At 48.3% G+C, this 11464-nt stretch overlaps 1 non-coding gene across 1 annotated transcript; it reads left to right on the top strand.

Annotated features, from left to right (window-relative positions):
• The first annotated feature begins 8343 nt into the window (after positions 1-8343).
• LOC120360423 (U6 spliceosomal RNA) lies at positions 8344-8448 on the top strand. Its single transcript, XR_005576922.1, has one exon. It is a non-coding gene; the product is annotated as a U6 spliceosomal RNA (small nuclear RNA).
• Positions 8449-11464: the final 3016 nt, after the last annotated feature.

Genomic DNA, 11464 nt, shown 5'->3' on the forward strand with positions numbered 1-11464 from the left:
CGAGTAGCTGGGATTACAGGCACGCGCCACCATGCCCAGCTAATTCTTTGTATTTTTAGTAGAGATGGGATTTCACCATGTTGACCAGGATGGTCTCGGTCTCTTGACCTCCTGATCCACCTGCCTCAGCCTCCCAAAGTGCTGGGATTACAGGCGTGAGCCAGCGCCCCCGGCCCCCAGGCATCTATTTCTAACCTCACGGTGTATAACCCTACCTTTCTCTCCACATTCATGTAATCATTCACACACACACACACCCACACACACACGGAGTTCTTGTTGGTTTTGTTTTGGGATGTTATATTTACTTCTCTGCATCCTGGTTAGAAATTCACGGTGGAATTCCTCCAAGTGAGTTTGTTTGCATTTAATCCATTCTTCCAGGCTGCCTAGTCTCCCATGAAATAGCCGTCCCACAAATTACTTGGTTTCTTGCCTATCGAGGCAATCTCATTTCTCCATGATTTTGCCACCGCTCGTGCTGCATGAGTTGCTAGGTGGGGACCTGTGGTACTGGAAGGTGCTGGAGGGAGGAGGTAGAGTCGTTGGAGATGTGACTGTTGATGGCAGTCATGTGCCCCATGCGCCCCACTGTGTTGGTTCAGTTGTACACCTTGTGAGTCGCCTCGGATGAGCCCACACTAGGATGCAGCCAGATTGCTGGGCCAGTAGCCCTGTGCAAGGACTTGCGTGGGTTCTTGTCTTATTTGCATTTTATGGTAGTTGCTGCGAGGGTAGATGCTTGCAGTGGGAGGATAGAAATGAAGGGGAAGGTCCAGCGAGTGGGAGGATGCCGGGGTGCAGGGAACCCCACGTAGGGCTGGTTTCTGGGTCCCTGTGGGGAGAGGCAGAGGCCAAGCCACCAACTGCAAAACATGTTCTGGGTTAAAGTGCATGCTTCCCAAGTTTCAGGTGTCCAGTGAAGGGACCAGAATGGGAACAGGGGTTGCAACATGGCCATGCTCTCCACTGGCAGGAGACAAGGGTGCCACACACCTCACATCAAACACATGTAAGATGCTCCTGGGGACCCCCAGAAATGCAGAGAGCTAGGGAAATGGGGTCCAGGAATTCTTTCCATCCACAGGAGCCTGGCTTGCTTGCATGGACAGGGTGATGGAAGCCCAAGGGGCAGCCTATGGAATGGGCAGGAAGGCTTGGGAGCAGGACTGGGCAGAGCAGAAGCCAGGTCCGCTAGGGTAGGGGCTGGGAGGCGAGCAGCGGAGCACCACAGGCAGCCACACCAGGGCACTGGCTGCCTGTCTTCACTGCACGCCTTGCAGGGCTCACAGCCCAGGTGGGCTGTCCTGGTTGGCTTTGCCTGGCTCTTGCTCCTCTGGGCCTAGGGAGGCCTGAGCACCAGGATGGAAAGTGCCACTAAGACTGAGCATGGGGCATGGTGAACCCCACAGATGAGTGGAGTGCTGTGGTCTGAAGCAGGAGGCATTGGCACTTGGGCACTAGCCCTCATGATTAGTCCCCCTTTACAAATGGGGATACTGAGGCATAAATGGGGATGTCACTTGCCCGAGCTTGCTCTCTTAGTTGGGATCCCAGAAACAGACTCTAAGATGAGGATTTATGTGGAAGCAGTTAACTGGGTGCTGAAACTAGGTTATTTGGGTGCAAGTTCCCAGTAACAGTGTGGGGGCGTGGGGAAGGGAGGCAGGGAAGGGAGGGAAGGCCATGAGAGTGTGTCGAGGAGCAGGTTACCTCTGGGGCAGCCGAGGCTCTGGCCCCTGGGGCCTTCTAGAGACTCGGCGGCTCACGCCTTGAAGGGTCCTTCTGAGTGGAAGGAGACAGGGCATTTCCCCACCCACTTCTACCCAGGGGCATCGATTCCCAGCACCCCAGGCCTGGCCCGCCCTGCAGAGAGAGATGGCGAGTGTCGTGTGAGCTTAGAGCAGGCCTGGGTTCTGGGCAGGGTACCACTGCAGTATCTGTACAGCTTTACAGCCAGGGAGGCAGGCCAGGGACCCAGGATGGCATCCTCCTCGCCCTCTCATCAAGGGTGTTGGACAGAGCCCTTCCCCAGGAAAGGCTGCAGGTGGCAGCATGCTGGTGCATTTTTAGCAGGGTTACGGTTTGTACGGCTTCTTGCAGGGCAGTTTGGCTGTGAGGAACAGAATGCCCACCCTACATGCTGAACGACAGCAGTGAGCGGAAGAGGATTTCGGTACCAGGGCTGGTCAGCTGCCCGGCGATGTGCTGACGACCTGGGCTTTCTCTTCTCTTTTCCTTTCCAGGTTTGTCTAGTTAATTGGCCTCGCCCTGGCCTTCCAGGGCCCAGGGTCCAGAGCACAAGGCAGGAGGAAAGAGGCCTGTCGGGAGCTTCTCCGTCTTCGGAGGGAAGAAAATCTTCCCCAGGCTCTGCCCCAGCAAGGGCCTCTTCCACCACCTTGGGCAGGTCTGAGTGTTCTGACCAACTTGGTGGTGCTAGGTTAAGGGCAGTGGCACCTCCTCTCCCTCCAGCCTTGACCTTGAGGGGCTTTGCAGCTGGGGGAGTGACCACAGACCAGGCCTGGATGACTAAGACTGTCAGGACAGCCAATGGCCCAGCACCACCAGCCCAGGGCGGCCTCAGGCTCAGGACCTCACAGCTCCATAGAACAGGGTTGAATCCTCAGCACACAGCCAGCTGGAGTCTAACCCCCCCCCAATGTCCCAGCTTGTCCCCAACCCCATTAGTCAAAGGAAAACCAGGGAGCCCGGGCACAGTGGCTCACACATGTAATGCCAGCACTTTGGGAGACCAGAAGTTTGAGACCAGCCTGGGCAACATGGCAAGATCCCATTTCTAAACAACAAAAAATCAAAATAAAATAAACGAAGGAAGGTTAGGGAGAGACTGCCCAGGACGGTGGCCCCAGCCACTGTGTATAAGGGCACACTGTGGGCCTGGCCTGGTGCTGGGAGCTACGCGGGTGTCTCCTCCTGTATCCTTCAGTGCTTGGGTGGTAGCCACGACCAGGCTCCCAGGGGACTGTCTGTGCTGCCTTCTCTCTGTGCCTGGAAGTGTCCATGAGCCTTGGCAGCTTCCACATCGTCTCAGAACAACTTTCCATTTGTATTGTTAGATTCATTTTAAATATCTGAGTCATCCATGAATTCATTTTTCTTACCTATATGAGCAATTTTAGTAAAGCTGAGGACCCCTCAACCGCCCCTCCTGCCTGAATCCTAGGCCCCGGGTAACAGCGGTTGGGTTTGCTCCCTCCCCTCGCAGGCCTTTGCTGCGTCTATGCCCACCTGCAGCATGGATAGTTTCTACTGCCAGGCGTGATGGCTCGCACCTGTAATCCCAGCACTTTGGGAGGCTGAGGTGGGCAGATCACCTGAGGTCAGGAGTTCCAGACCAGCCTGGCCAACATGACAAAACCCCGTCTCTACTAAAAATACAAAAATCAGACAGGTGTGGTGGCGGGCCCCTATAATCCCAGCTACTCAGGAGGCTGAGGCAGGAGAATCACTTGAGCCCAGGACGCGGAGGTCACAGTGAACCGCGATCACACCACTGCACTCCAGCCCGGGTGACGAGAGCACGACTCTGTCTTAAGAAGAAAAAAAAGAGTTCCTATGAGTGTGTCACAAAGCGCATGATGTGTCCGCATGGCTCTGCCCCTTGACTTTTCACTGCCTGCCTGTCCTGCTGAGTGAAACCTCCGCCAGTGTGTGGCCCCTGTTTCTTTTGATGGCTGCATGTTCCCCAGTGTGAAGAGATAGCTGGTGTGGTCTTTCTCCTCCTGATGATGTGGAGGTTCTGGGTGAGATTCTGCAGCTCCCTTCTGCTGTAGACTGAATGTTTGTTCCCAACCCCGTCAATTCATATGCCGAGGCATAAGCCCCAAAGTGACGGCATTAGGAGGGCCTTTGGGAGCTTATTAGGTCACAGGATGAAGCCCTTGTGAATGGAATTATGGCCCACATAAAAGAAGGCCCTTGCCCTTTCTGCCGTGAGACTACACAGCTAGAGAACCAGAAAGCAGGCCTTCGACAGACACCAAATCTGCTGCTGCCTTGACCTTGGACTTCCCCACTGTGCAATTTCTGTCGCTGATAAGCTCTCCTCCAGTCCGTGACATTCTGCGGCAGCAGCCTGGATGGACTAAGACGCCTCCCTAGGAGTTAGATGATTCCTCTTCCATTATTCTGGGCTGTCTCGAAGGCCCATGGCCACTCACCCTGTACACAGCCTGGTCATCTCCTGCACTACCTGGCCCCAGCTCCCATCTCCGTGCCAGTGTTCCCCACAGCTCCATCTCCAGGTGAACCTCCCTCGGTCACCTCTGCTGGACAGCCCATGGGCACCCGGACTGGCCTCAACGTCGCACAGGGACTGTGGCCAATAAACATCTGCTGAGCCCACGCTGTGTCTTTGTAGCAGAAAGTTCCAGGCGCAGCGTGGGGTGGGCCTGTGTACACACTGACCCCGTCCGGGTCGGCGCTGCCTGAGAGCAGCCAGCACTGAGGTGGGCCACCGCTGCCTGTGCCAAAGGAGGCTCACTGCAGAAGGGGAGGAACCTGAGCCAGCCCTGCCCCGCCTCCCGCTGGCCCTGTGCCCTGGGGCCAGTCAGTACCAGATCCCAGCCTTGCTTTCCTCACTGGTAGATTAGGGATCTAACACAGAGTGTGCCTGGACGGTGGGATCAATGAGACGAGGCAACCTGCGTTACTGGCTGTGATTTCTGTCATAATCTTATCCATTTCTCCATGCTGTCCTGAAGATTAAATATAACCACCGGGCACAGTGGCTCACAACTGTAATCCCAGCACTTTGGGAGGCCGAGGGGGGCAGATCACCCGAGATCAGGAGTTTGAGAGCAGCCTGGCCAACATGGGGAAACCCTGTCTCTACTAAAAAAAAAATACAAAAATTAGCTGGGTGTGGTGGCGCATGCCTGTGATCCCAGCTACTCGGACGCTGAGGAAGGAGAATCACTTGAACCCAGGAGTACTAGATGACATAAAAGACTTCCTGACCCCTGAGTGTCATAATAGTATTAGAATTATGCAGGAAAATGTCCTTACGAAGTACATGGGGTAAACTGGGATTTGCTTTTTAGGAAAAGCTATGATGGCAGACCAAAAATTATTTTTTTGGTTATTTTGTGTAACGTATCTGTTTACCAGAGGCCTTCCTATTTGTCTATAGTATAAGAATATTTTGACAAGCAGTTTTTATTTATAGAAACAAAAATAAAGCTATTTGTAATCCCAAATACTCAGGAGGCTAAGGCAGGAGGTTCGCCTGAGTCCAGGAGTTCATGGGTACAGTGAGTTATGATTGTGCAACTGCATTCCAGTCTGGGTGACAGAGTGAGACCCTCTCTCTCTCTCTCTCTCTCTCTCTCTCACACACACACACACACACACACACACACACACACACAAAGCTACTTGCAAAAATTTTGAAAAGTTGATGATAAGAATCAATGAAGTCAGGCGCAGTGGCTCATGCCTGTAATCCCAGGACTCTGAGGGGCTGAGGAGGGATGATTATTTGAGGTCAGGAGTTCGAGACCACCGTGTCAACATGGTGAAATCCAATCTCTGCTAAAAATACAAAAATTAGTCAGGCACGGTGGCCGCATGCCTGTAATCCCAGCTACTCAGGAGGCTGAGGCAGGAGGATTGCTTGAACCCAGGAGGCGGAGGTTGCTGTGAGCTGAGATTACGCTCAGAATCTCAGAAGCCGAGATTACGCTGGAGTACAGAAACTACTCCAGCCTGGGTAATGAAGTGAGACTCTGTTTCAAAAAAAAAAAAAAGAATCAATGGCAGTAAGGCTATAGTAAAATCAGTCTATTCACTTATTCATAGTAAAATCATGCAAGCCTGTGGGAAAATAATTTGGCAACAAGTAGTGAGAACCTTATTCATGTTCTCTGGCTCAAGACTCTGACTGCTGGGAATTTACCCTGATGAAATAACCTCAAAGAAGGGGAAAACCTCTCACAGCAAGGGTGTGGCTCTGGAGTTATGTGCTTTGGCTTGATGGCATTAGAAAGTAAAGTTCCAAGGACTGTGTTGCAACCTGGAAGCCTGTGCAAGCAGCCGGAAAGGGTGCTGTGATTACAGCCGCACGAAGGCATGTGTGCTGGGGCCGGCCAGCAGGGACCCTGGAGAGGTGAGTGTGGCAGCTGGATCTGGGGGAGAGGCATGTCTGCTGGGAAGCAGGGGGCGGGGAAGCGTGTATTTGCAAGCGGGTATTGTGCTGCCATGGCCACAGGGACAACTTCAGTGCAAATGGATTGTGAGCCGGAGTGAACCCTGAACATCTGCTGGAAACCCAGCCAGGCTTACACTGGGCAAAGCTGGGTTGTTGGGGCCCTGGGGAGACCCTGTCTTCACCTCAGTCTTGGAGCTCTGTGCTAATACACACACTGGCTTGTAACGTGATATCAAATTGTGATTTTGATTTGCATTTCCTTGAAGATTAGTGATGCTGAGCGTCTTTTCATGTGCTTGTTGGCCCTTTGTGTATCTTTTTTGAAGGTCTATTTACGTTCTTTGTTCATTTTTAAATACGGTTGTATGTGTTTATTGTTGGTAGCTTGTAATAATGCTTTATATGTTCTGGATAGATTTTTATCAGATACATGATTTGCAATTTCTTTTCTTTTTCCTTCCCTCCCTCCCTCCCTCCCTTCCTTCCTTCCTTTTTCCTTTCCCCTGAGACAGAGTTTTTGCTCTGTCTGGAGTGCAGTGGCAAGCTCTTGGCTCACTGCAACCTCTGAGTACCCTCGTTCCAGCAATTTTCCTGCCTCAGCCTCCCGAGTAGCTGGGATTACAGGCACGTGCCACCACACCGAGCTAATTTTTGTATTTTCAGTAGAGATGAGGTTTCACCATGTTGGCCAGGATGGTCTCAGTCTCCTGACCTTGTGATTCACCCGCCTTGGCCTCCCAAAGTGCTGGGATTACAGGCGTGAGCCACCGTGCCCGGATGCAATTTCTTTCTCCCATTCAGAGGGTTGTCTTTTCACACTTTCTCTCTCTCTCTCTCTCTCTCTCTCTCTCTCTCTCTCTCTCTGTGTGTGTGTGTGTGTGTGTGTGTTTAAGAAACAGGGTCTCATTCTGTTTCCCAGGCTGAAGTGCAATGACGTAATCATAGATCACTGCAGCCTCAAACTCCTGGGCTCAGGTGATACTCTCACTTCAGCCTCTCAAGTAGCTGGGACTATAGGTGTGCACCACCACACCTGGCTAATTAAAAAAATATATATACATATTTTTTTGTAGAGAAGAGATTTCACTATGTCGTCCAGGCTAGTCTCAAACTCCTAGCCCTAAGCAATCTTCCTGCCTCAGCCTCCAAAAGTGCTGGGAGTACAGGTGTGAACCACTGCCTGGCCCACCTTTTCACTTTCTTGACAGTATTCTTTTTCTTTCTAATTATTGTTATTTTGAGACCAAGTCTCGCTCTGTCGCCCAGGCTGGAGTGCAGTGGCATGATCTTGGCTCACTGCAGCCTCTGCCTCCTGGGTTCAAGTGATTCTCATGCCTCAGCTTCCTGAGTAGCTGGGATTACAGGCATGCACCACTATGCCTGGCTAATTTTTGTATTTTTAGTAGAGACAGGGTTTCACCATGTTGGCCAGGCTGGTCTTGAACGCCTAACCTCAAGTGATCCGCCTGCCTCAGCCTCCCAAAAGTGCTGGGATTACAGGTGTGAGGCACCATGCCGGGCTGACAGTGTTCTTTGATGCACAAAAGTTTTAGCCTTGATAAATAACAAATTTAACTATTTTTGTTGTTGTTGCCTGTGACTCTGGTGACATCTGAGCATCCATGGCCAAATCCAAGGCACTTAGGATTTGCCCCAGTGTTTTCTCTAGGAGTCTTTTTACCTTTAACTGTTATACTTAGATCTTTGGTCTCCCTTTTTTTATTTTTTATTTTTTTGAGACAGAGTCTTGCTCTGTCGCCCACGCTGGAATGCAGTGGTGTGATCTTGGCTCACTGCAACCTCTGCCTCCTGGGTTCAAGTGATTCTCCTGCCTCAGCCTCCCAAGTAGCTGGGATTACAGCTGCGCACCAGCATGCCTGGCTAATTTTTGTATTTTTAATGGGGACAGGGTTTCACCATGCTGGCCAGGCTGGTCTCAAACTCCTGACCTCGTGATCTGCCCACCTTGGCCTCACAGAGTGCTGAGACTGCAGGCATGGGCCACTGCGCCTGGCCCTTTGGTCCCTTTCGAGTTAACTTTTGCTTATAGTGTGAGGAAAGGCCTCAGCTTTATTTTTTTGCATTTGGATATCTGTTGCCCAGCATCATTTATTGAAGAGATTGTTCTGCATTAAATGGCTTTGAATTATTATTGGCTGAAGAATTGTTTTTCTGTGCTTGCTTCAGTAGCATATATACTAAAAACTGGAATGATACAGAGATTAGGATGGCTCCTGTGCAAGGATGACATGCAAATTTGTGAAGTGTTCATTTTGTTAGAAATAAAAATTAAATTACAATTTTTAAAGGAATTTTTTTAAATATAGAATTCTTAGTTAACAGGCTGTTGTTTTTTGTTTTTTTGTTTTTTATTTCGCAATTTTAAATATGCCAACTTTCTGGCTTCCATGGTTTCTGATGAGAAATCAGCTGTTAATCTTACTGAGGATCCTTATATGGGACGAGTTTACCTCTCTTGTGATGCCTTCTTTTTTTTTGAGACAGAGTCTTGCTCTGTCACCAAGGCTGTAGCACAGTGGCACCATCTTGGTTTACGGCAGCCTCCGCCACCCAAGTTCAAGTGATTCCCCTGCCTCAGCCTCCTGACTAGCTGGGACTACAGGTGTGCACCACCACACCTGGCTAATTTATTTGCATTTTAGTAGAGACGGGGTTTCACCATGTTGGCCAGGATGGTCTCGGTCTCCTGACCTCATGATCTGCCCACCTCGGCCTTCCAAAGTGCTGGGATTACAGGCAAGAGCCACTGCACCCAGCCTCTCTTGATGCTTTCAAGATTCTCTCTTTTGCTGGATAGGAGTGAAGCAAGAGAGCAAAATAGGACTTTACAGTGATCATCTCATCACAGAAACATCAATCTGAACAACTGTTCATACTTGAAAATATCATTACACAAGCTAAGGAAACCAGGTGAGAGATCACAGTCCTGGTCGTAGCACAATAAGAAATGATATATTGGCGAGGGTAGGAGAGGCAGTTTTAAATTACCCACATCATCCTTCCCCAGCCTCAGGCAGCACAGAATTGAAGAGATGCCATCCTCTGGGGAGGAAGAGAGGGAAGTAAGCACAGGACTTTTCCTTAGACCCCAACACCAGGCCCAGCACCAGGCAAACCCCCACATCCATATTCCCGGCCAATAATCATGGACTGAGCCTCTAAACCTACCCCCTCAGATCACATCATATACAAAAATTAATTCAAAATGAATTAATGACTTAAATGTAAGAACCAAACTATGAAACTACTAAAAGAAAATATAAAGGAAAAGCCCCATGGCATTGGTCTGGTTAAGGACTTTTTGGAGATAAACCCCAAAGCATAGGCAACAGAAGCAAACATACATAATGGGATTACATCAAGCTATACGGTTTCCTTTTCTTTTTTATTTGTTTGAGACAGGGTCTCACTGTGTTGCCCAGGCTGGAGTGCAGTGGTACAGTCACAGATCACCGCAGCCTCAACTCCAGGCCCAGGTGTTGTTGGTTTTTTTTTTAATTTACTTTGATTTTTGTATGTATCTAAAATATTTCAAAGCATATAAAATGTATATTCAGACATACTGTTACATTTTTTCCCCTCAACCTTACTATGACCATACCACGTAGTTAACCATTTAGTATGTCAAATTCTTTATTTTTTATTTTTCCTGGGTGTCTTTTTAAAAATTATTATATTTAAGTTCTGGGATATATGTGCAGAATGTGCAGGTTTGCTACATAGGTATACATGTGCCATGGTGGTTTGCTGCACCCATCAACCCGTCATCTACATTAGGTATTTCTCCTAATGCCTCCCCTTGCCCCCCACCCCCAGACAGGCCCCAGTGTGTGATGTTCGTCTCCCTGTGCCCATGTGTTCTCATTGTTCAACACCCACTTATAATGAGAAGAGGCAGTGTTTGGTTTTCTGTTCCCATCTTAGTTCGCTGAGAATGATGGTTTCCAGCTTCATCTATGTCCCTGCAAAGGATACGAACTCCTTCTTTATGGCTGCATAGTATTCCATGGTGTATATGTGCCACATTTTATTTATCCAGTCTATCCTTGATGGGCATTTGGGTTGGTTCTGAGTCTTTGCTATTGTGAATAGTGCTGCAATAAACATACGTGTGCGTATGTCTTTATAGTAGAATGATTTATAATCCTTTGGGTATGTATCCAGTAATGAGATTGCTGGGTCAAATGGTATTTCTGGTTCTAAATCATTGAGGAATCACCACACTGTCTTCCACAATGGCTAAACTAATTTATACTCCCACCAACAGTGTAAAAGCTTTCCTATTTTTCCACATTCTCTCCAGCATCTCTTGTTTCCTGACTTTTAAATAATGGCCATTCTAACTGGTGTGAGATGGTATCTCATTGTGGTTTTGATTTGCATTTCTCTAATGACCAGTGATAATAAGCTTTTTTTCATATGTTTTTTGGCCACATAAATGTCTTCTTTTGAAAAGTGCCTGTTCATATCCTTCACCCACCCTGATGGGGTAGCTTTTTTCTTGTAAATTCGTTTAAGTTCCTTGTAGATTCTGGATATTAGCCCTTTGTCAGATGGATAGATTGCAAAAGTTTTCTCCCATTCTGTACGTTACCTGTTCACCCTGATGATAATTTCTTTTGCCGTGTAGAAGCTCTTCTGTTTAATTAGACCCCATTTGTCAATTGTGGCTTTTGTTTCCATTGCTTTTGGTGTTTTAGTCATGGAGTCTTTGCCCATGCCTATGTCTTGAATGGTATTGCCTAGGTTTTCTTCCAGGGTTTTTATGCTTTTAGATCTTACATTTAAATCTTTAATCCGTCTTGAGTTAATTTTTGTATAAGGGGTAAGGAAGGGGTCCAGTTTCAGTTTCAGTTTTCTGCATATGGCTAACCAGTTTTCCCAACACCTTTTATTAAATGGGAATCCTTTCCCCATTGCTTACTTTAGTCAGGTTTGTCAAAGATCAGATGGTTGTAGATGTGTGGTGTTATTTCTGAGGCTTCTGTTCTGTTCCATTGGTTTATATATCTGTTTTTGGTACCAGTACCAAGCTGTTTTGATTACCGTAACCTTGTAATATAGTTTGAAGTCAAGTAGTGTGATGCCTCCAGCTTTGTTCTTGTTGCTTAGGATTGTCTTGGTATATGGGCTTTTTTTTGGGGTTCCATATAAAATTTGAAGTAGTTTTTAATTTTTTTTAATCTGTGAAGAAAGTCAATGATAACTTGATGTGGATAGCATTAAATCTATAAATTACCTTGGGCAGTATGACCATTTTCACAATATTGATTC

Source organism: Saimiri boliviensis, chromosome 20, assembly GCF_048565385.1.
Source record: "Saimiri boliviensis isolate mSaiBol1 chromosome 20, mSaiBol1.pri, whole genome shotgun sequence".
NCBI classification, from domain to species: Eukaryota; Metazoa; Chordata; class Mammalia; order Primates; family Cebidae; genus Saimiri; species Saimiri boliviensis.